The sequence below is a fragment of the Schistocerca nitens genome, chromosome 1, assembly GCF_023898315.1.
Source record: "Schistocerca nitens isolate TAMUIC-IGC-003100 chromosome 1, iqSchNite1.1, whole genome shotgun sequence".
Classification (NCBI taxonomy): Eukaryota; Metazoa; Arthropoda; class Insecta; order Orthoptera; family Acrididae; genus Schistocerca; species Schistocerca nitens.
In genome coordinates this window covers 1263789793-1263815344 of record NC_064614.1, presented here as the reverse complement: position 1 = coordinate 1263815344, position 25552 = coordinate 1263789793, and positions in this window count along the sequence as shown.

Sequence of the window (25552 nt, the reverse complement as noted above, 5' to 3'; positions counted from 1 at the left end):
CCAAAGACATCTCGTTCCGCAGCTGCTCACGCTAACCACGGGACCACGGCGCTCCTGAGCTCACACGCTCCTTAATATTGCTTATCTTAAGCATGAACTACTCAGTATGTATATTTTGTTTATTTTTTCATAGTTCCACAGAACTTCTTCCTGTTTTCTCGATTGATCTGTGTTCAATTTTTCAAGGCCTATCCACTGTGCCGACTTATAACTAAATCTGAGGGGGGTGCGATGGGGATGTTACCTTGTAAGTATTGTATCTCCACAGACAGGTCACACTGACGTGGCAAAAGTTATGAAATAATGACATATGGACGTACAGATGACGGTAGTACCGCGTACACGAGGGAAAAGACGGCAGTGGATTAGTGGAGCTGTCCTTTGTACTCAGGTGACTCATTGTTTCCGAAATAGTTATGGCCGCAAGAAGGGAATTAACCCACTTTGAACGTGGAATGGCAGTTGGAACCAGGCGCACGGGATATTCCATTTTGGAAATCGTTAGGAAATTCAGTATTCTGCGATCATCAGTGTAAACAGTGTGCCGAGAATACAAATTTCAGGCATTACCTGTCACCACGGACAACGCCGTCGCCAACGGCCTTCACCAAATGACCGAGAGCAGCGACGTGAACGTAGACTTGTCAGTGCTAACAGATTAGCAGCATTTGCTTGAAATAACCGCAGAAATCAATGTGGGACGTACGACGAGCGTATCCGTCAAAACAGTGCAGCGATATTTCGCGTTAATGGGCTATGGCAGCAGACAACCGACGTGAGTGCCTTTTCCTACAGCACGGCAGCACCTATAACGCCTTTACTGGGCTAGTGACCACATAGATAGGCTGCTAGACGACTGGAAAAACGCGACCTGGTCAGATTAGTCCCGATTTCAGTTAATATTATCTGATGGTGAGGTTCGAGTGTGGCTCGGACCCCACGGAGCCATGGACCCGAGTTTGTCAACAAGACACTGAGCAATCTGGTGGCGGTTCCATAATGGCGTGGGCTGTGTTTGGATGGAATGGACTATATTCTCTGGATGTCCGGCCATCTATAGCCATTTATGGACTTCCTCTTCCCAAGTAACGAAGGAATTTTTATGTATGACAATGCCGCATTTCACCAGGTCTCCATTTTTCGTCATTTGTTTGTTGCCTGACATGAATCGCACCGAACGTTTGTGAGGCAAAATCGAGTTAGTGCACAATGTCCTGCACCGACAACACTTTCACAATTATGGATGGCTACAGAGACAGCATGGCTCAGTATTTCTGCAGGGGACTTATAATGACTTGTTGAGTCCATGCCACGTCCCTACACGGGGCAAAAGGCTGTCCGACACGATATTTCGAGGTGTCTCATGACTTTCGTCACGTGTGTAGGTCTACCTCCCCAAGCGCTCTACGGATTTTGTAGTCTTCTTAGAAGTATCCATCGAAGACAGTTGTCGCACTTTGGCTGCACTTACTTCGTGCATAGTGGATATATAAGTGGCAATTTCGTCCGAAGGTGTGGCCACTCGATCATGCGAATGTGTGCTAAAAAATGCCCCCATCAATCACATATGGTGTCACTTAGATCAAGAGCAGTGGGTTGGCAAGAAAAGGGTTGGTTCCCATTACCACATTGAAAACCTCAGCACCCGAGAGGCTTTTTCATCTTACATCTTGCAAATGTAAGTCAGATCGCCAAGGTCGGTGTGAGTGTAGCCAGCAGGACTGTTCCTCATGAAACTGTGCCAGCAATGTGATGGGTCGCGCTCCAACATCGACGACAGTTTTCAAACAGCAGAAGACGACCTGGACGAGGCCCATTGCAGTACCACTGTGTGAACTAGCTGAGACGACAGAAGGTATATATTAAAGTTAAGCTTTATGCGTCTACAATAATAAAGTTTTCTCTGTCGTAATTATTAATCATTCAGTTACATTTTTTCCGGTTGAAGAACAGGAAAAACTCACTTTTCATCTTGAACCTTTCACAGCCCGTGACGCTTTGCCTGGAGGTTCTAATGACCATGACTTTCATCTCCACGTCCCAGGACCCAAGAAATATTGACTGGGCCACTAACAGGCAAATGGAGACTAGTAAGGAAACTGCGCACATGACATCGTCACAGGTATTTCATCATACGTAGATGGTTTGCTGTACAACTGAAATTAATTGAAATGTCCTGTGGCTGGGGTCTTCCGTCGGGTAGACCGGTCGCCTGGTGTATGTCTTTAGTTGACGCACTTCGGCGACTAGCGTATCGATGGGGATGATATGATGATGAAGACAACACAACATCAAGTCCGCGAGCGGAGAAAATCGCCGAACCATCCGGGAATCAAACCCGGGCCCCTTGGCACAGCATTTGGTCGAGCAGACCGCTCAGCAACCAAGGCGAACTCTGTACAACTTACCTATCCTCTGCATCCATATGCTATCCTAAGTGCCTTATTTCTTTTCCAGATGGTGAACCTATCCGAAGTGATTAAACAATACTGGGCTCAACATCCACTCATTTCATGACACTTGTGCACTACTACATACAGGTTCAAATGGCTCTGAGCACTATGGGACCACTTCTGAGGTCATCAGTCCCCTAGAGCTTAGAACTACTTAAACCTGACTAACCTAAGGACATCACACACATCCATGCCCGAGGCAGGATTCGAACCTGCGACCGTAGCGGTTCCGCGGTTCCAGACTATAGCGCCTGGAACCGCTCGGCCACCCTGGCGTGCCTACTACATACAGATTGCATATTCATTTTTCTATTCGATGTCATGCACCTGACATGTTGTGATTGTAATTTGTTAATGTTTTCATCAAACATGTTTTCCCAACAATTCATTAAAAAAAACTTTTGTTGCGTGTAATACAATGAAAGTGCAGCGCTAATGAGAGATAGAGATGTGGGAGAGGAGGACATTTCTCGTAATTTTTACTTTGCTCCTTTCCACTCCTTTGACAAAACTAAGCGAAACAGAATGTTACGGACGTTTCTTGCAGGGGTTTTTGTCGATGACATGTATACTTTTTGAGTTGTATTGGATGGGATTGGGCATTTTCGACGTACTCGTAGAAGGGCCAAATTTTGCTACCTTCCATCTCACTCTTGCAGCGATACCGCGTATGCCATTATGTCATAATTTAAAAAGAGCGATTGCCAGCAATCAGAGCCCAAGAGACCGGACTGTCAACACGAGGCACGAGCACTACCGGCGAGTAACTGCCGCCGAGCGGCCGACGTCCAGCAGTTGGTAAACAGCAGCCAACTTCTCATTCAACGGCGACCACCAATCATGGCACATAGACAACTGAGGCTACGCTCTCCCTCCATTGCAATAACCTATTAAAATAACGTTGCCTCTCCTTCTTCCTTAAGTGACCAATGAAACGAACTATCTTTTTAAATTATGAAGTAATGGCACGCGCAGTGAGCTGTAACAACAAAATATAAGGACACTGCATAGCTAGAACGCACCAGCAGACCCAGAAGAAGGCCACTGAAACAGTGGCCGAAACGTTGGTTTTCCTCCAGTAGCAGTAGTTTTATGGATTATGACGCGGTAGCATACGCAGTCTTATAGGAAATTACTACTTTCATCAGGAAGGAAGCTGTTACACGTGACGGCAACAAATACATAAAAATCTCGTAATGTTAATGTGCTACAGATCCGTTTAACAATAATTCACTTCCTCCAACAGGATAGAACCCGTTACACACCGCATGTACGTAAAAATCCTTTAATCCTAATGTGCCACAGAATAGGTCCACGGCAGTTACTACACCGAACAGGCAGAATCTGTTATGTGTGACAACCAAATGGATCAAATTAAGGTCGACTGGAATCGCTAGAAGGAAGAAATTCAACATGCTAACCTTCAACAAACAAACTATCTGCACAACAGTCTGTTAGGATGCTATTCCAAACAGGATGGCTTAACCAAAGTGAATAATCCAGTGCAACGCAGTGTAACATGTCTCATCATCGGTGCATTGCTCCAACAAAACACCCTTCAACACGATGCTTTAGACAGACAGAATATGCACTACAACTCTCCGAGATATCGTATCACTACTCGGTGCCTAGCTTCGACTAAGCACCTTTAAAAAAGACGTTGTTGACACGACACTTCCTGGCAGATTAAAACTGTGTGCTGAACTGAGCCTTAACACGGGACCACGGGGAAGTGCTCTACTGAGTGAGATAACCAAGTACGACTCCCGACCACTTGTCATAGCTTCCCTTCCGCCAATACCACGTGTCCTATCTTCCAAACTTTACAGACGTTCTCATGCGAAACTTGCAAGGCTGCATTCCTGGAAGAAAGGATATTGTGCAGACATGGCTTAGCCTTATCCAGAAGGATGTTTCCTGGCTATGCCATGTCTCCGTAATATCCCTTCTTCCAGGAGTGCTACTATTGCGCTTTGAAGGTAGGAGAGGAGGTGCTGACGGAATTAGAGCTGTGAGGTCGTGAGTCGTGTTTGGTTAGCTCAGTCCTCAGTCTGCCTTCGACGGTGGAGAAGGATGGACGGAGCTGTTTACGGCCTCGCCGCATCGCGCTCTGTCGGGGTGTCTACGAGCTACAGCTGTTCTCGTGCGAGTGAGTGTCCTTCGAAAGAAATGGCCAACTCATACAGCAAATCGCCGCTAAAATTCAGCTTCTCTAATGACTGTGCACGTCTCAATGACCTGGAAGTAGGACGATTATTTTGAGGCGATGTGAAAGTCCTTTGTGCCAGTCACATTGGAGACCACCTCTCAATTGTGAGCAGCGTGGTTTACGCTAAATTAGTAACTGATGATCCATGCGACGCGATATTAGAAAAGACAAGGGGTGGGCTCAAGTTCCGACATTCGGACGGCAACATTCGTCCAGTGACTATGGACGTCCGTACATTCCTTGCGAAGTGCTGGCAGATGATGTAGTTGCTGTAGTCTGTATGGAAAGATTCACAGCCGGCCGCTGTGACCGAGCGCTTCCAGGCGCTTCAGTCCGGAACCGCGCTGCTGTTACGGTCGCAGTTTCGAATCCTGCCTCGGGTATGGATGTGTGTGATGTCCTTACGTTAGTTAGGTTTAAGTAGTTCTAAGTTCTAGGCGACTGTTGACCTCAGATGTTAAGTACCATAGTGCTTAGAGCCATTCGAATCCCAGCTATTTCGTGGAGATACACCTACCTTATACTGAATGAAGTGGGACAGGTACGCAATGAACTCAGCACGTGTGTTAAGATCTATGAATGCAACGGCGGCTGCAGAGCGATCATTATACATTGAAGAGTCAAAGAAGCTGTTACACCTGCCTAATATCGTGCAGGGCCTCCGTGAGCACGGAAGTGCCGCAGTACGAGGTGTCATGGACTCGACTAATGTCTGAAGCAGTACTGGAGAGAATTGACATCACGAATCAAGAGAGGCTGCCCATAAATCCGTATGAGTCGGATGGCTCTGAACAGCACATTGCAAGGCATCACAGATATACTCAATAATTTTCAAGTCTGGGGTGTTTGGTGGCTAGCGGAGGTCCAAACTCAAAAGAATGTTCGTGGACCCACTCTGCAATTCTGGACGTGTGGGGTGTCGCATTGTCTTGATGGACATGCCCAAGTCCGTCGGAATGCACAATGGACGTGAATGGATGCAGGTGATCAGACAGGATACTTACGTGCTTGCCAGCTATCAGAGTCGTATATAGACGTACCAGGGGTCCCATATCACTACAGCTGCACACTGTTCACACCGTTACAGAACCTCCACAGGCTTTAACAGCCCTGCTGAAGTGCAGGGTCCATGAATTCATGTGCTTGTCTATACGCTCGATACAGTTTGAAACGAAACTCGTCCGATGAGGCAATATTTTTCCAGTCACTAACAGTCCAATGTCGGTGTTGACAGGCCCAGGCGAGGCGTAAAGCGCCGTATCGTTCAGTCACAGGAGTACATTCGTGGGCCTTCGGCTCCGAAAGCCCATATCGATGATGTTTCGTTGAATGGTCAGCATGCTGACACTTGTTGGTGGCCCAGCACTGAAATCCGCAGCGACTTGTGGAGGAGTTGCATTTCTGTCACATTGAACGATTTTCTACAGTCGTCGTTGGTCCCGTTCTTGCAGAATCTTTTTCCGGCCGCAGCGATGTCAGAGATTTGAAGTTTTACTCGATTTCTGTTATTCAAGGTAAACTCGTGAAATGGTCGTACGTGAAAATCCCCACTTTAGCGCTACCTCGGAGATGCTGCGTCCCAGCGCTGGTGCGCCGACTGTAACACCACGTTCAAACTCACATAAATCTTAATAACCTGCCATTGTAGTAGCAGCAACCGATCTAACAACTGCGCTAGACACTTGTTACCTTATGTAGGCGTTGCAGTCTGCCGGCCTGTTTTCATATCTCTGTAATTGAATACGCATGCCTCTACCAGTTTCTTATTCGCTTCAGTGTATTTGGCGGAAGCCCAAAAATCTGATCGAGTTACAGAAAAGAGCGCCACGTTCTTTGAGAATGTCTGCAGTGATGTCCAGCTCCGATGTATGGATCCGATGCCTTGCACCACCACAACACGTTTACCTCTCACATATGCAGCAGTGCTCCAGAAGCACTCCAGTTAGATGCATGAGCCTGACATTCACAGGAGCTTTCACAACCGACATTGTCAAAATGGGATGAATGGCAACTGACGCCTAACACAGTCCCCCCTTCCCCCCCCCCCCTCCCGTCCCCACCAGTCCCACTGGCTCTAGAAGGAGGTGAAGAGAAGCCCTATGGTGGTATGGAAGCTGATGAGATGATTGTGTCCACGGCCGACTTGTGCGTGGACATCAGGACGCACACCCATCACATGACGCAGAGACACACTCTCGGAAACAGCAGTCCCCAAACAGGCATAAGAAGCGAAAGGTATTCTCACGCAGTGCGCCCGCCACACAGCTGCTATCCGATACGATCTCTCATCATCAAGAATTTCCGATGGAAGCCTCCTCGCCAGATTCTCGCACGAGTCACCCCACCGGGCTTTCGTCCTTGGCCACTGTGTTTTCAAAGATGTCACCTGTATGACGGATCTGAACTATAAACGCCTTTCAGAAGCTATCCGCTTTAGACAAGGTCCAAAGGATCGCTCACATGGCGTCCCGGGTACCTCATTTGGTGCAGATCGCATCAGTGACTCCAGTGATGGCATAGTGGAACCAGGCAGTTTTCGGATACTTCGTTAGTAATGGACTTCTCTTCAAGATCCGACGATCCGACTCTACTGTGACGGTTCTAGGGTCATTCAGAGAAAGTCTATGGTCAGTTGTGCATCAATATCCAGGTATACTATACTAGTTGGTCGTGACTTGAACGTACCGTGTATAGACTGGGACGTGTGTGGATTCATTGCAGTGGGGTACAGGCAGTCAGCCTTGTGAAGTACTTTTGAACACAAATCTGTCTTGGCAGCTAGCTCGCCAGCCCACACGCAATGGAAAAACCTTGGACCTTGTAGCTACAAACAGGCCAGACCTTATCGATGGCGTCAGTGTAGAGATGGGTATTAGTTATCATGATGTCATCATAGTTACTATGCTTATGGAACATAATAAATCAGTCAAGAGGGCTAGGAGAGTGTTCCTGCTAGAAAGAGCGGAATAGCAGTTATTTGCATCTCGCTTAGACAACGAACTGCAATCATTTAGTTCCACAATGATGGACGTAGAGGCATCTGAGATGCCCTGCTAAACCCGCAGGAGAGGTAGTTTAAGTTGTGGAAAGCGGCCAAAATAAGCGGCTGTCACTTACACTCGAACATGCAACCTTTTATTTGATCAAACAATACAAGAGCCAATAAATTATTTTAAAAAAAAACAGCTTTAGTTTTGGCACTTAATTAGCGGCTGGATGCGCCGTACAATCTCATGCCTTAAGGGCAAGACCACTTTAATTTATAAGCCAATAACTTAAAGCTCAACCAAAATAAGAAATTTAAAAGGCCAAGCCTTATCTTAAAACAGTACCTAATTTAGGCTGAAGGCCCAAAGTGTCTGACACTTTAAGAGCAGACAACGTAAATTCATAATCGGCTGAAGAAGCAACACTTTACACTCAATAACATTAATTTTAAAAGTGCCAAAGGCTTTGCCGGACTCAGTGGCCGAGCGGTTCTAGGCGCTACAGTGCGGAACCGCGTGACCGCTACGGTCGCAGGTTCAAATCCTGCCTCGGGCATGGATGTGTGTGATGTCCTTAGGTTAGGTCGGTTTAAGTAGTTCTAAGTTATAGGGGACTGATGACGTCAGAAGTTAAGTCCCATAGTACTCAGAGCCATTTTTGAGCCAAAGGCTTTACGTAAAACAGTTCTTAAATTGGGTTGAAGGCCCAGAACATCGGCTAGATACCATACAAGTACAAACAAGAAGAACAAACAAGAAAAGGCAGTACACCCAAGGGCGCTCAGAAGTTCCGAGGGTCGGCCTGGAATTCAAACACTGACGCTCGCTTAGGTGAGACAAGCAGTCGGCCCAACCATTGTCGATCCGACGACAACCCAACCGACAGACAGTCAACGGACCCACCCACAAGCTAACCTCCGCTTCATCCGACCAGCACAAAACAGGGAGTTCAATGTAACACTGTAGAAGGTATTGGCGCCCACAACCAATTATACATTGAGCTGCCAAACTACACACCGTGCTTGACAGCGACAACACGATGAGGAAAATACACTGCCTGAATTTACGTCAATGGCCAGGACAGGTAACCGGAACGTTAACGGCCACAAGGCAGAAGATTCCGCTGGTGTACTTCAATTCAAATAACCAAGTACAGTTAAACTCCACTTGAGGGTGGCTAAAATTTGCCAACTTGAAAACACACATTGTTGCTTGCGGGATGACCCAACAGCCGACAATTACTTCCAAATAATACAATGCGAAGTCCTGAATTGCGTTTAGATTAAATCAAAACTCAACTTTCATGTCCAGGATCGCTGAGCCACGAACCTCGTAGCAATGGGAACAGCACCACACACTCCGACAACGCATACAGGCCGCTAGGTGGGCCTGCCAAACTCTCCGCCACGGAGACTTCCTCGCTGCTCCACGCCAACCGACCCACTGCTCTCACACAGCCTAGCCGGAAACTATAAGCGCCAGGCTAAAGATAGTCAGAGGTGCGAATATCGATACACACCGCTGTTGCCACCTGCGGAAAGAGAGGATAACAGCATAATCGCATTAATCGCTTGAGGCTAAACACAGAATAGTAACCAAGGTTTAATCCAACGCATAACATGAGCCAGCCACGGCTCAGCATCATGTGCGAAGTTTAAACAGATTGTAAATCGTGCTCTGGACAAGTATGTGCTTTGTAGGTGGATTAAGGGCGAAAAGATCCACCACGGTTTCATAACAAAATTTGGAAAATGCTGAGGAAGCAATGACTGTTGCATTCTCGGTTCAAAAAAGGACATGCAAATGACAACAGGCTAAGATTACTAGAGATTCGTGCGTCTGTGAAAAGATGTATGCGTGAAGCATGTGACAGCTACCACCGTAATACGTTGGCTAATGATCTGACGGTGAATCTGAAAAAATTCTGGTCCGATGTAAGATCGCTAAGCGGATCTAAGGCCTCCATTTAATCACTCGTTGATCAGTCTAGTTTCGCAGTAGAAGATAGCAAAAGGGAACAAAAGTCAACGTTTAAGAAATCGTTCACGCAGAAGAATCGTACAAACGTACCGTTGTTTGACCATCGCGCAGAGTTCCGTATGGATGGCACAGTAATACGCATCCGTGTCTTAGAAGAACAACTGAACGAGTTGAAAGTAAATAAGTCGCCAGGTCCGGATGGTATCATAGTAATCTACGTCATTGGCCCCTTACTTAGTTTGCATTTATCGCGAATCCCTCCATCAGTTCAAAATGCCAAGGGACTGAAAGAAAAGCCCAGGTGACTCCTGTATATAAGTAGGGTAAAAGAACGAACTCGCAAAATTACAAATCGATATCCTTAAGATCGGTTAGCTGCAGAATTCTAGAGCATATTCTGAGTTCGACTGTAATAGGTTTTCTAGAGACCGAAAAGCTCATGTCCGTGAATCAGCACAGCCTGAGTAAGTATGACTCGTGTGAAATACAGCTTGCTTTCTTTTAAACGATATATTGCGAACTGTGGATGAAGGGAGACAGTCAATTCCATATTTCTAGAATTCCGAAAAGCATTCAACACCGTACCCCACTGCAGACTGTTAGCCAAGGTACGAGCATACGGAATAAGCTCCTGGATATGTGACTGGCTCGAAGACTTCTATAAGTATGTTGTCCTCGGTGGCGACTGTTCATCGGATACAGGGGCAACATCAGGAGTGCCCCAAGGAAGGGTGATAGGACCGTTGCTATTTTCTATACAGATAAATGATCAGGTGGGCAGCAATTTGCAGCTGTTCGCTGATGATGGTCTGGTATACAGGAAGGTGTCGCAGATTAGTGACTGTAGGATGATACAGGATGACGAAGGGAAAGTTTCTACTTCGTGTGATGGGTGGCAGCTGGCTCTAAATGTAAGCAAATGTAAGTTAATGCGGATGAGTGCGAAAAACAAATTCGTAATGTTCGGATAAGGCATTAGTAGTGTCCAGCTTGACGCAGTCACATCGTTTGAATATCTGGGCGTAACGTCCCGAAGCGATATGGAATGGAAAGAGTATGTGCGGATTGTGGTAGGGAAGATGAATGGTCGACTTTGTTTCTTGTGAGAAAGGAAAATATATTTCATCTGTAAAGGTGACCGCATATGGGACGATTGTGCGACCTGTTCTGAGTAGTGCTCGGATGTGTGGGACCCGCACCAGGTCGGATTTAAAGAAGACATCGAAACAGTTCAGAGGCGAGTTGCTACATTTGTTACTGGTCGCTTCTATCGGCATGCAAGTGTTTCGGATATGCTTCGGGAACTCAAGTGGGGATCCCTGGAGGGAAGAAGACATTCATTTCGAAGTACACCACTAAGAAAGTTTAGAAAACCGGCATTTGAAGCTGACTGCAGAACGATCCCACTGCCGCCAACACACATTTCGCGTAGGGACCACGAAGATAACGTAAGAGAAATAAGGGCTCATACGGAGACATAAATATAGTCGTTTTTCCGTCGCCCTATTTTCCAGTGGGACAGAACAGGAAACGACCAGTAGTGGAACAGCGCACCCTCCGCCATGCACTGTGACTTGTGGAGTGCGTATGTAGGTGTAGATGTAGAAGGTGCGCTACGATGCCCTCATCCTCCCAGTGGACTGTGAGTGATCAACGTTTGAGCACGGGCGGCGTCCCTTTACACCAATACCGTGCTCAAGACGTGGACTCATCGTCGACACAGCTTCACTGATCACCACACTGATGGACTGGCGCCTCGAGCCTGCCTCCTCCTTCTCGCACCCGCTGACATGTGGCCTCCGCCCTCCCACATCAAAAAATTCTTCCTCGCTCATAGCTATGTGCACGGAATCTCCCCTGTGTACCTGCGGCTCTTGACGTGTCTGGCCAGCTGACAACGAATCACACTCGGAATGTGATTGAAAGACGTCACCCTGGAGTGGCGTTTCTTGCGGTATGGCAAGCGATTTACCAAACAATATTTTACGAAGGAGATCCGCTCCACCTCGTACCTTGTCGTCAAGGAAAAGTTTTCGACATGACTTAGACCGCAGAACATTGCTCTAGCTGACTGTCGAATGTGTATGCGGTGTCGTGCGGTAGACATGGATGAACATCACCTGGCTTGTGGACCTTCCACAGATGTTTGGCTCCTAATTCAGAAGTGCCTTCTTACACAATCGAGCCTTGAGTGATCCTTCACCTAGCTAAGACCTACTTTCACCAATCAAAGACACATGCAATGAACCAGATCAAAGGACTTTCTGTGAACCATCTTTCTCGGGATGGTCTCAAAGATGTGCTTGACTTTTCGAGTTTCTTATAGAAACGAGATGATCAACTGCAGTAAATATCCAAATATCACCATACCGTTGCTAGTTACTTAAACAGTGTGTTCAAGGATTCAAGGATCCATTCTCGCCCTCCTCTCCGGGCCTCCGCAGCTAGATAGTACTGGGTAAGAGAAGTTGATTCTAGTGTGCATTCATTTCATTCTCGAAAAGCACAACCAATACGCTAATCCGAGAAGACGTACTCCAGTCCCAGTTGTGGAGAATTGGGACCAGATATGGTTTATTTTCCGATGTTTTCGAGTGGTCGTCGTTCTTATGTTGTACTATCGGAAGGGTATCCTCTGTCTGGTTTATTCTTATAATTATTACTCATAAAATACAATGCTGTCCCACGGGTTTTATTTGTATTTTTAGGTCCATTGTGAGTCCACTAACTTAATACAATGAAAAAATAAAATAAATAAATAAATATGAAATAATTTTAGGGCCGCAAGAGGAAAAATTAGTGACATTTCCCTTGTTCAATTTGTAGAGGACATTTTCCACCATGCCATTATTGTAAAACTTTGCAACTGCGATGGATAAAAAGAAAAGTCGATGGAGTACTTTCCCACGAAAGGTAAAGGTACTGGGTTCGAGTCTAGGTCTGGCACTCAATTCTAATCTACAGGAAGTTCCATGTCACGCCACACTCCGCTGCAAAGTGCAAAAAAAAAAAAATGGTTAAATGGCTCTGAGCACTATGGGACTTAACTTCAGAGGTCATCAGTCCCCCAGAAGCTAGAACTACTTAAACCTAACGAACCTAAGCCCGAGGCAGGATTCGAACCTGCGACCGTAGCGGTCGCGCGGTTCCAGACTCTCGCGCCTATAACCGCTCGACCACCTCGGCCGGCCAAAGTTAAAATTTCATTCTGGATGTTTTAGATAGTTTCAGTACGCACTACAACGCTGTATAGCATGTCCCGTCATTGCTCAGTGCACCAAAACACCCTTACCAGTTTGAGACTCCAGACAGTGCGTAATCTTCACTCCTCGCTTCTGTGCATATCCGGTAGGGATACAACGGAACAGCACGCCGCAACCACAGCCACGTGCCCCCCTCGTTCCACAGACGTCGTGTCAGCGTTGGAAAAATTGGACGTCGTGCCGCAAGCCAGGTACACTCGCTGCTAGTTTGGTTGCCCTCACCGAAGTGAGGATGCTTCCTTTTTCCTGGCGGACGCTTGCATTCACCCAGTTTCTCCCGCTACAGCTGCCTCTATCTTGCGTCACTTAAGTTTCCTCTGGGTCAGAGAGGCATCTAGTTGCTGCTAACGCTGCCCGCCGATCGCTCCAGAATCTATAGCCTCTGCGACGGCTCCTGACGACGAATGTCAAGACTAAAATTGAACATCTGGTTTTGGTTTTAGAAAGGTTTTCATCCATAAAGGAAAACAGAAGAAATTTATTGCAAACTTATGTATAGTTGTTACGTGCACCAAGAATGAAGCAATACAGGACTAATATTATTCCCACGACTGAGTGAATCGAAACTCAAAGTATATTCGTTGACTCAGAGATTTCTTCGGAGACATAGAATTTCATGAACTTTTAAATGGTAGTGAGATGCGTGGCTGGCAAATGATTGATTTCATTTCTTAGGAAATGAGAGGATAATAAATTATAAGGAGGTTTTGGATGTACTGTTGTCATCTTATAAAATCTTGCTTCTAACATGCCTCTGAAAATGCACCACCTGCATGGTCACCTCACTTCATCGGTGAAAATTATAGAGCAGTTTCTGACGAAGAAGTTAAATCTTTTCATCAGGATCATGCAGTCATTCGGAAGGAATATAATAATTCCAATCCCAAAGAAAGCAGGTGTTGACAGATGTAAAAATTATCGAACTATCAGTTTAATAAGCCACGGCTGCAAAATACTAACACGCATTGTTTACAGATGAATGGAAAAACTGGTAGAAGACGACCTCGGGAAGATCAGTTTGGATTCCGTAGAAATATTGGAACACGTGAGGCAATACTGAGCCTACGACTTATCTTAGAAAATAGGTTAAGGAAAGACAAACCTACGTTTCTAGTATTTGTAGACTTAGAGAAAGCTTTTGACAATGTTGACTGGAATACTCTCGTTCAAATTCTGCAGGTGGCAGTGGTAACATACAAGCAGCGAAGGGCTATCTGCAATTTGTACAGAAACCACATGGCAGTTGTAAGAGTCGAGAGGCTTGAAAGGGAAGCAGTGGTTTGGAAGGGAGTGCGACAGGGTTGTAGCCCGTCCCCGATGTTATTAAATTTGTATATTGAGCAAGCAGTAAAGGAAACAAAAGAAAAATTCCGAGTAGGAATTAAAATCCATGGAGAAGAAATAAAAACTTTAAGGTTCGCCGATGACATTATAATTCTGTCAGAGACAGCAAAGGACCTGGAAGAGCAGCTGAACGGAATGGACAGTGTCTTGAAAGGAGGATATAATATGAACATCAACAAAAGCAAAACGAGGATAATGGAATGTAGTCGAATTAAGTCGGGTGATGCTGAGGGAATTAGATTAGGAAATGAGACACTTAAAGTAGTAAAGGAGTTTTGCTATTTGGGGAGCAAAATAACTGATGATGGTCGAAGTAGAGAGGATATGAAATGTAGACTGGCAATGGCAAGGAAAGCGTTTCTGAAGAAGAGATATTTGTTAACATCGAGTATAGATTTAAGTATCAGGAAGTCATTTCTGAAAGTATTTGTATGGAGTGTAGCCATGTATGGAAGTGAAACATGGACGATAAATAAATTGGACAAGAAGAGAATAGAAGCTTTCGAAATGTGGTACTACAAATAAATGGTGAAGATTAGGTGGTTAGATCGCATAACTAATGAGGAGGTATTGAATAGAACTGGAGAGAAGAGAAATTTGTGGCACAACTTGACCAGAAGAAAGGATCGGTTGGTAGGGCATATTATGAGGCATCAAGGGATCACCAGTTTAGTATTGGAGGTCAGCGTGGAGGGTAAAAATCTTAGAGGGAGACCAAGAAATCAATACACTAAACAGGTTCAGAAGGATGTAGGATGCAGTAGGTACTGGGAGATGAAGAAGCTTGCACAGAATAGAATAGCATGGAGAGCTGCATCAAACCAGTCTCTGGACTGAAGACCACAACAACATTTAGAGAAGTAGGCTCCTTATATTTTCGCATGTTTCTGGTGGACAATTGCTAGGGATATTGCAGGTATAGCTTCTCACAAACCAAGTGGAAACGCACAACCGATTTATATGTGAATAGATGTTTTCGTGTAGAATTCGTGTAGGTCACTTCGTAAGTACTCCACAATATTTTGGCAAATAGAATTTTTGTTCTCTTCATAGCTGTACCCGATGACCGCTATCTGAACAGTGAAACAGTCACCAGGAATCACGTGGACATGGCACTGACTGTGAGTGCCGAAATATCGCGGAGAGCTTACGACGGGAAATTCTACAAGTCGATGTACGAGGGCTATTCCGAAAGTAAGGTCCGATCGGTCACGAAATGGAAACGACTATGAAAATCCGATAAAGCTTTGCACAGATGTGTTGGGTAGTGTCTCTAGTATAACCCCAGTTAGCATCACGTCGCTCTTCTCATTTCTGAGCTCGCAGTGAGTGCGTAAAGATGACTAGAAAATAGTGTCTGCCGCCAAGTACGGGGGCCTGGTGAGAAATTTCCCCTGAAGCTATGCAGCTAACATTACATAACTGTCGTGCTGTTTCGTCTTCAAGACAATTCTCAGCCGCATTCTGCAGGGGCAATGAATATGCTCCTGCATCGTTTTCAAATGGAAATGTGAGATTACCCACAATACAGCCCGTAATTGTCTCCCTCTGAGTTTCAGCTCAGGTCACATGAACCGCTGGTTATGAAGACAACATTTCGGCACAAGACAACGAGCCGTAGGCCAGCGTAGAGAATTGGCGGAGAGCACTGGCGGCTGCCTTCTATAGCGAGGGTATGGGAAAGTTGGTACAACGCTACGATACACGTCTAAGTCGGGTCGGCGACTATGGAGATAAGTAGCTGCAAGGTGTATCTAACTGTTGCAAATAAAACATTTTTGATTTTTACCGTGGTTTCCATTTCGCGACCTATCGGACCTTACTTTCGGAATAGCCCTCGTATATTTTAATCAAATACTCGTCAGAATGACCCATCAGAACACTTGTGATGGTAAACCGTTTATGGTACTCAACATTCTACATCTACATCTACATTTATACTCCGCAAGCCACCCAACGGTGTGTGGCGGAGGGCACTTTACGTGCCACTGTCATTACCTCCCTTTTCTGTTCCAGCCGCGTATGGTTCGCGGGAAGAACGACTGTCTGAAATCCTCCGTGCGCGCTCTAATCTCTCTAATTTTACATTCGTGATCTCCTCGGGAGGTATAAGTAGGGGGAAGCAATATATTCCATACCTCATCCAGAAACGCACCCTCTCGAAACCTGGCGAGCAAGCTACACCGCGATGCAGAGCGCCTCTCTTGCAGAGTCTGCCACTTGAGTTTGTTAAACATCTCCGTAACGCTATCACGGTTACCAAATAACCCTGTGACGAAACGCGCCGCTCTTCTTTGGATCTTCTCTATCTCCTCCGTCAACCCGATCTGGTACGGATCCCACACTGATGAGCAATACTCAAGTATAGGTCGAACGAGTGTTTTGTAAGCCACCTCCTTTGTTGATGGACTACATTTTCTAAGGACTCTCCCAATGAATCTGAACCTGGTACCCGCCTTACCAACAATTAATTTTATATGATCGTTCCACTTCAAATCGTTCCGCACACATACTCCCAGATATTTTACAAAAGTAACTGCTACCAGTGTTCGTTCCGCTATCATATAATCATACAATAAAGGATCCTTCTTTCTATGTATTCGCAATACATTACATTTGTCTATGTTAAGGGTCAGTTGCCACTCCCTGCACCAAGTGCCTATCCGCTGCAGATCTTCCTGCATTTCGCTACAATTTTCTAATGCTGCAACTTCTCTGTATAATACAGCATCATCCGCGAAAAGCCGCATGGGACTTCCGACACTATCTACTAGGTCATTTATATATATTGTGAAAAGCAATGGTCCCAAAACACTCCCCTGTGGCACGCCAGAGGTTACTTTAACGTCTGTAGACGTCTCTCCATTGATAACAACATGCTGTGTTCTGTTTGCTAAAAACTCTTCAATCCAGCCACACAGCTGGTCTGATATTCCGTAGGCACTCTACGCACATTACGCACATTACGCACTCTGATAATACCTACAGTTTTTTGTTTTATTCATCATAAATTCAAATCCTGTGTTTGTTTAATAATGTCTGTAGAAAACGATAAAAAACATTGAAAATTCTTCAGTTTCATTTGGTTTTATTTCCTAATTTTCTGACTTGATGTTTACAGAATTTTATCCGTGCAAGTGATACCATGTTAATTTGAATGATTTTTCACCCTAAGGATTCATTAACAAATTCTTCGTACTAAATGTGTCTTGGGCATGTTGTTAATTGAATAAATACCTCTGCGACATCATGTACGAGTGCAATATGTTTTTCAAGACTTGTCATGAATGGAACAGTTGGCGTCGATCATGGTCACTGACGGTGTCCCATGAGCTAAATGCGAAGGCCTTGTTCCCGTAACGTGCAAAAGTCACCATGAGGAGGACCAATTTGTTTACAAAAGATGTGTGCTATATGTCGCTGGTTTACGTGTTATCATCATCCCTGTGGCAGCAATTTGTTATGATGCATGAACATTGCTGGCACAACCAATCAGAATTGACAGGTCTTGCGCTGTGTTATCAGGTTTGAGCGTGCCAGAGGTTGGTAGCTTCCCATGTGAAAAAATTTTTGTGACCTGTTACGATTGCGACCGCAGTTTCACAGTTTCCGAATGAAGTATCTGTACGTATATTGTGACGTCCTGTACAGGTGTGTGGCGAAATCTTGAATCCTTCCGTGATGCAGATCGAGTAATTAATTGTATATAGTAACACGTTTAGCGTAGTATCTTATCATGTTTCATACCTAAACGCACCGCCGATTTGTGCCGATTTGTTCGACTCTCCGCTGTTTTCCCCAATGCGTAATATCTCTGACAAGCTACACTGAGTGACTCGCTCATGTATCATCTCTGAATAGCCGTTAGCAATTCGTAATCTCGTGATTAGCGCTGCTGATTCTCGATCATGGAGTCCCACATTAGATTGGGACGGGGATTTTCTCCGCTCGGGACTGATGTGCATGTATTGTCTCCATCGTCATTGACATGCACATCGCCATGGCATCAAATAAAAAAGGCCGTACACCAGACAGCCGAAAACCCTGGGAAGGGATTCCTGGCCAGATATGCCCAATGCAGTTTCTTCTTTTTCTGAATTGCCACACATGGTATGTCTCTGGCACTTTTCCTTGTGATAGCCAATGAGATGACTTATTTGAGATTTCTATTAGAAAAGCGTGGGCAACGCGAAAGCCAGACTTGGCCGCTGAATTATGTTGAGTTTGGACGCTGGTCAGAGGGCTGTCATGCTGCTGTGCACATATTTGGGAGAGATCGCTACATGCTACTTAAATCACGTCTTCCAAGCGTGTTTCATTTTGTTTCTTGCAGGACGCGTAACTTTCTAATCATGTTTCACGCGGAGTAATTTCTTGCGTCACGTGTTTATTTATATTCTGCTATGTTGGGAAAGATGACCTCACGTGTATAAAAATATCGAGCTGTGCTTCTTACATCCGTGAGTGCTAATGCAGATCAGTCTCTATCTGACAAATATTTCTTTGCTTCTGTAATGAAATTAGATGGTTTTTCTGCAACATTTTACTTGAATTTCAGTCTTTCACTTAGGCCTGCCTATCACGTAATCAAACTACTTGATTATCAGATCGCCCTTACAAATGTATCAGCATTCCTGTGTTTACTATGTTAAAATTTTCCCTTGAGAGAGCATGAAACTACGTCGCTTTGCGATTCTACGACCAGTACTGGCTTTCTCATCACCCTTTGTCTCATTATAACGGATCTTTTGCTGCAAGAGGTGTACACGCTTTGTACCATTACACACAATGTTCTGTCGTTCGTAGTATTTTCAGCTACGCCTAAGTATTTCTAGCGCAGTTTCCGCTGAATGCAATTCAACCGGCAGCAACTACTTCAGGTGAGTGTCCCACTAAATTTCGGCACTATTGTTAGACTTTAAAAATTCATTCTCTTGGATGCTTAGATTCACAGCGTACAAATCGCAAATACTGTTGTATAGTATGGGTCTTTGTCTACAACACTGGACTCATTGCACGAAGCAATCATTGCAGAGTTCCGTGATAGCATTAATTAACTCACGTTCTTCAGATACACAGACACTTTGTGATCAAAAGTATCCGGAGATGTGGCTGAAAATTACTTACAAGTTCATGGCGCCCTCCGTAGGTAATTCTGGAATTCAGTATGGTGTTGGCCCTACCTTAGCCTTCATGACAGCTTCCACTCTCGCAGGCGTACGTTCAATCAGGTGCTGGAAGTGCTGCGCTGAGGAGAGGTATCGGTGTCGGTCGGCGTTCCAAAACATCCCAAAGGTGTTATATAGGATTCAGACCAGAATTATGTGCAAGCCAATTCATTACAGGGATGTTACTGTCGTGTAACCACTCCGCCATAGGTCGTGCATTATAAACAGGTGCTCGATCGTGTTGAAAGAAGCAATCGCCATCCCCGAATTGATCTTCAACACTGGGAAGCAAGAAGGTGCTTAAAACATCATTATAGGCCTGTGCTGGGGTAGTGCCACGCAAAACAACAATGGGTGCAAGCCCCCTCCACGAAAAACACGACCACACCATAACACCATAGCCTCCGAATTTTACTGTTGATACTACACACGCTGGCAGATGACGTTCACCGGGCGTTAGCCATACACACACCCTGCCATCGGATCGCCACATTGTGTACCGTGATTCGTCAATCGACACAACGCTTTCCCACTGTTTAACCTTCCATGTGTGGCTTACGAGCAGCCGCCCGACTATGAAACTATGAAATACGAGTTTTATCGCATTCCACCTGTCATAGTACTTGATGTGGATCTTGATGCAGTTTGGAAGTCCTGTGTGATAGTCTGGATAAAAATCTGCCTATTACAAAAAATGGCTCTGAGCATTATGGGACTTAACATCTGTGGTCATCAGTCCCCTAGAACTTAGAACTACTTAAACCTAACTAACCTAAGGACATCACACACATCCATGCCCGAGGCAGGATTCGAACCTGCGACCGTAGCAGTCCCGCGGTTCCGGACTGAGCTCCTAGAACCGCTAGACCACCGCGGCCGGCTACCTGTGACACATTACGACCCTCTTCAAATGTCGGCGGTCTCTGTCAGTCAAGAGACGAGGTCGGCCTGTACGCTATGTGCTGTACGTGCCCCTTGAGCTTTCCACTTCACTATAACATCGGAAGCTGTGGACCTAGGGATGTTTAGGAGTGTGGAAATATCGCGTACAGATGTATGACACAAATGACACCCAACCACCTGACCACGTTCGATGTTGTGAATTCCGCGGAGCGCCCTATTCTGCTCTCCTGGCAGCAGGTGGCAGCACAATCCGCCTAATATGAAAAAAGTATGTGTTTGGGGTGTCTGGATACTTTTGAGCAAATAGTGTATGTGAATCCTACTATCCGCTGGCAAACGTTCAATGGTAAACACTAAAAAATTACGGCGTTTTCACAGGGTTCTCTGTGAAAATAACCCACAAGTCAGTTTAAATGTTGTTTAAAAATTGCTATGGGGCAAATACGTAATTAAAGTTACAAAAGAACGCTTAGTTTTCTGCATTTCATCTTTTAGACAGGAGATGCAGTCCACCAGAAAAGCTTCGGCATTTTCGGGTAGCGGTTGATTCTTGCAGCGCGCAGCAGGTATTTACGGGTCGCAGTTCCATCTCGTAGCGCACGAATGCAGAGGCAAGAGCAACTGCCAGCAGTGAAACGTGGTGCTTTTCTCTGGCGTGCCTGCATGCGCCTGTGAGATCTCTACTTCGCAGTTCCTCGCGGACGTTACGGATTTATGGAGCTGCCAGTCGTAGATTTACATGCAGAAACCCAACTGCAGCGGACTTGCTGGATATTCTCTGACGGACGATCGGCTGGATGCAGTCGTTGAATCGGCAATCCAGGCGGGGACTGTTCGCGACTGCGGGTCGATCTTCTGCTTACTCTCCAAGCCCAGTGTCTTCATCAGTACCGGCAGCACAAAGGCCAGATAAATAGTACATGAAACTCGTCAGAGAGCGCACCTAGAGTGAATGAGGCTTTGTGGAGGACAACATATCGTTCTCAGCACATTCCGAGCGGTGGTAGATAACTGTTTAATTGGGAGGTGGAGTGTGCTGATAGATTTGCCGGCCTTAAGTGGTATTTCTTTCAAAACAAATTTTAGTTTTCCGAGGAAGCTCTAACAGCCTGTTCACAGCTTCAACATTTACCAATAACATTACTCACAACTCCAAGTATCCTAAGTATTTTTCTCTTTATCCCTGTAATTTTCGTCACCAGTTGGCAATACTTCTCCTTTATGGAGAAGAATGGAAAATATAGTTGAAGATGTGTTAGAAGACGATCAATTTGGCTTTAAGAAAGGGAAAGGCACTAGAGATGGAAATCTCAGGTTGCGGTTGTTAATGGAAGGAAGACTCAAGAGGTATCAAGACACATTCATAGGATTTGTTGACCTGGAAAAAGCGTTCGACAATGTGAAATGGTGCAAGATGTTCGAAATTCTGAAAAAAATAGCGGGAAGCTGTAGGGAGAGATGGATAGTATACAATATGTATGAGAGCCAAGAGTGAATAATAAGAGTGGACACCGAAGAACGAAGTGCTCAGATGACAAAGAGTGTAACACAGGGATGTAAACTTTCGCCCCTGCTGTTCATCCTGTACATCGAAAAAGCAATGCTGGAAATAAAAAATGGTTCAGGAGTGGCATTAAAATTCAAGGTGAAAGGATATCAGTGATACGATTCGCTGATGACATTGCTATCCTCAGTGAAAGTGAAGAACAATTACATGATCTGCTGAATGGAATGCACATTCTAAACTGTACAGAATACGGAGTGAGGGTAAATCGAAAAAAGACGAAAGTAATGAGAAGTAGCAGAAATGAGAACAGCGAGAAACTTAACATCGGGATTGATGTCACGAAATAGATGAAGTTAAGGAATTCTACTAAATAGCCTGCGAAATAACCAATGACGGACGGACCAACGAGGACATAAAAAGCAGACAGGCACTGTCAAAAAGGGCATTCCTGGCGGCCAAGAAAAATTTACTAGTATCAAACGTAGGACTTAATTTGAGGAAGAAATTTCTGACAATGTATGTTCGGAGTATAGCATTGTGTAGTAGTGAAACATGGTGGGAAAACCGGAATAGAAGAGAATCGAAGCATTTGAGATGTGGTGCTACAGACGAATGTTGAAAATTAGTCGGATTGATAAGGTAGGATTGTGGAGGTTTTGCGCAGAATCGGAGAGGAAAGGAATATGTGGAAAAAACTGAAAAGGAGAAGGGACAGGATGATAGAAGGACTGTTAAGCCAAGATGGAATGGCTTCCATGGTACTAGAGGGAGCTGTAGAGGGCAAAAACTGTGCCAAAAATAATTGAGGATTTAAGTTGCAAGAGCTACTCTGAGATGAAAAGGTTGGCACATGGCAGGAATTCGTGGCGGGCCGCAACAAACCAGTCAGAAGACTGATGACTCAAAAAAAAAATTATATATATATATATATATATATATATATATATATATATATATATATATATATCGATACTCAATTGTCGATGTATTTATTTTATTTTGATTCCGTTTGTAATTCTCTTGTTTCTTGATTTTTTAAAATTCTATTTGGATAATACTTTTAACACATGATTTGGCACATGACGGTCACTATGTTTCATGCGCGGCCGTCTTCTACCAACGCATCATTTCGTATCTCTACTACACTTGTGGCGACCACGCGCCGCACGTTGTAAGTTCTCTTCCGTTGTTTTTTGATGTGCTATTAGTTTTTTCTCCATTTTTTCTACCTCTGACCGCTCAGTTTTCTTCGTTTATTTTTTTGACTATGGGTGCGACACTAGTCTTCGTTCTAACTAATCCAACCGTATCAACTTCATATTATATTTGGGCAGTGAATCCCTGATATTATTATAACAAACAAATGTTCAATGAAAACAATTTCTTATCAAAATTTCTTCATTTCCCTTCGGCATTCCTGTATACCTGAAGACGGTGTTCTTAATCAGCCGAAACCCATCGTGATTTTGATACAATGACACTATTTACAGCAGAAGCAGTTAGCTGTCGCATTCTGCAGCTAAAAATAGAAAATATTGGAAAGGTGGTTTATTAGATGTGTCACTCGTAATAGCACTTACCGAATACATTAGCACATGAACCCAAAAACACTTTAATATATAAAATCAAATAAAAACATAAAGAGACAGACGCAGTAAACCAGTAGCTTTCCTTCAAATTTCACTCAAAGGCAGTTGTCTGAGCACGGCCTGACAATATTCAATTAATTAATGAAACAATTCAGCGGCCTATTCGCGTGCTTTCTAAGGACGGCGAACTTCCAGATTACAATTTTGACAACTTCCGTTCTCTGACAGAAGATTGAACGCCATACAATAAATGAAGGTTAATCAAACTACTTTTATAGTGATTGTAAAAGTAGAATTATACTGGAATATGGTCTACTGTCCAAGGCGACAAGCTTAGTCTAAAACTGAGCAGAAAAATGATTCGAACAACAGCTCTTGAACAGTGCAGATAATGATAGCAAAATAATTCGAACAACAGTTCTAAAAGTTATGAGGAATTGATCGTAGTATACACTCACGTGGAAAACTGAAGGACAAAAGTAATCTTCACAACACATGACACTGCCAAGCAACACAGTTCGTTCAAACATAACCCACCAACAGAAAGAACTGTTACACTATAGTACAGAAGGTAACTGAAACAAATATGCAGTGAGACGAACAGAAATGACACTTTTATTCACAGTCAATAATTATACTGAAGTCATCGCGATTCGTGATAGTCCCTTGAACATCACAGAAGACTGGATATGGTTCTTAATGTGGTCTATGATCATACACCACGGGCAGTAGTGCATGTTCTGCAATGTGTTCCCATTCTTCGTCTGTCGTACGGCAATGATGGTTGCCTGTAGCCATGAAGTTGACGATATTGGCCGGCCGACCAGGTAGCCCCTATTCAATCTGCCGGAATGTCAGGAACGCTGGTGTCCTGCTGCTTTGAGGGAAGAACCCCCCTTCCCCCCCCCCCCCCCCCCCCCCAAGGTTCTCTCATCTGCGACAGAGGCAGACTGTGGTGTTGATCTTTGCGACTGGTGACTATGGTGAGGTAAGCACCTCTCCCAGTAGCGACTGTTATTGTCAATAGCATGCAGTAAATCTACGACAGACTTGTGACATACGTCACTTCGCTACAGTCAGGGAATCGAGCATGCACGTCATTTATGCCACTGATCCGTCTGAGGAAGTGCCTTACGAGTTAAACTTCTGGGGTACTTATGAAGAGAAGCACCGGTTTATTACGAACGTATCAGCTGTTTTCTTTCTACCATGTTTGCTTAAAGCGTTTGTTACAGCATAGAACTGGTTTGTACAGCGGCTCGCAGAAATCTGAACACTTTCGCACTATTCCATGGATTACACTCGACGCAAACAGTTGGGGTACACTAATTTCGTCCCAGAGGGGGGGGGGGGGGGGGTGTACGTGGTGGCGTGGTGCGTGGTGGGAGGAAGGGCATCCGGCTACCCCTTTAAACATTAACATGCCAAATCCGATTAACGATGGCTGACCCTGCATAACTGCGTGACAAGGCTCAAGCGATAGATAGAACTGGTTTGTACAGCCATTGGTACCGTTTGTTGCATTCGCCATAGCCTTTCCTTTGTCACATGACGAAGGTGACGTGACCCTGTTTGGTAGCTATGACCTACTACGTTCTGCTCAAATCTGCTTCCTGCCTCGCCAGAAACGCAGATACTGTGTTTTGCGCTGACCGAGACTCGGTGGCAAAAGTTTTCATTTCGACATTGGTGTAATGTAGTGGGATAGCCCCGTTCTGGGATTTTGAAAATTTCACCTGTTTTACTGCCCTGTACAAGGTTGGCATGTAACTTACGCCTCTTTACTAAAAATAATTGGTCCGAATTTTTAGGAAAAACGAAAGAGATTGACAATTAATATAATAATTTTAGTCCACTCATAAAATTATTTTAGCCGGCCGTTGTGACCGAGCGGTTCTAGGCGCTTCAGTCCGGAACCGCGCTGCTGCTACGGTTGCAGGTTCGAATTCTGCCCCGGGCATGGATGTGTGTGCTGTCCTTAGGTTGGTTGGGTTTAAGTAGTTCTAAGTATAGGGGACTAATGACTTTAGATGTTAAGTCCCAAAGTGCTTGGAGCCATTCGAACCATAAAATTCTTTATTAACTTATGTTACAATTTCTCTTCTCCTTTCTGGAAGAATCCATTCCGAATGGGATCTCGTGTTTGGGG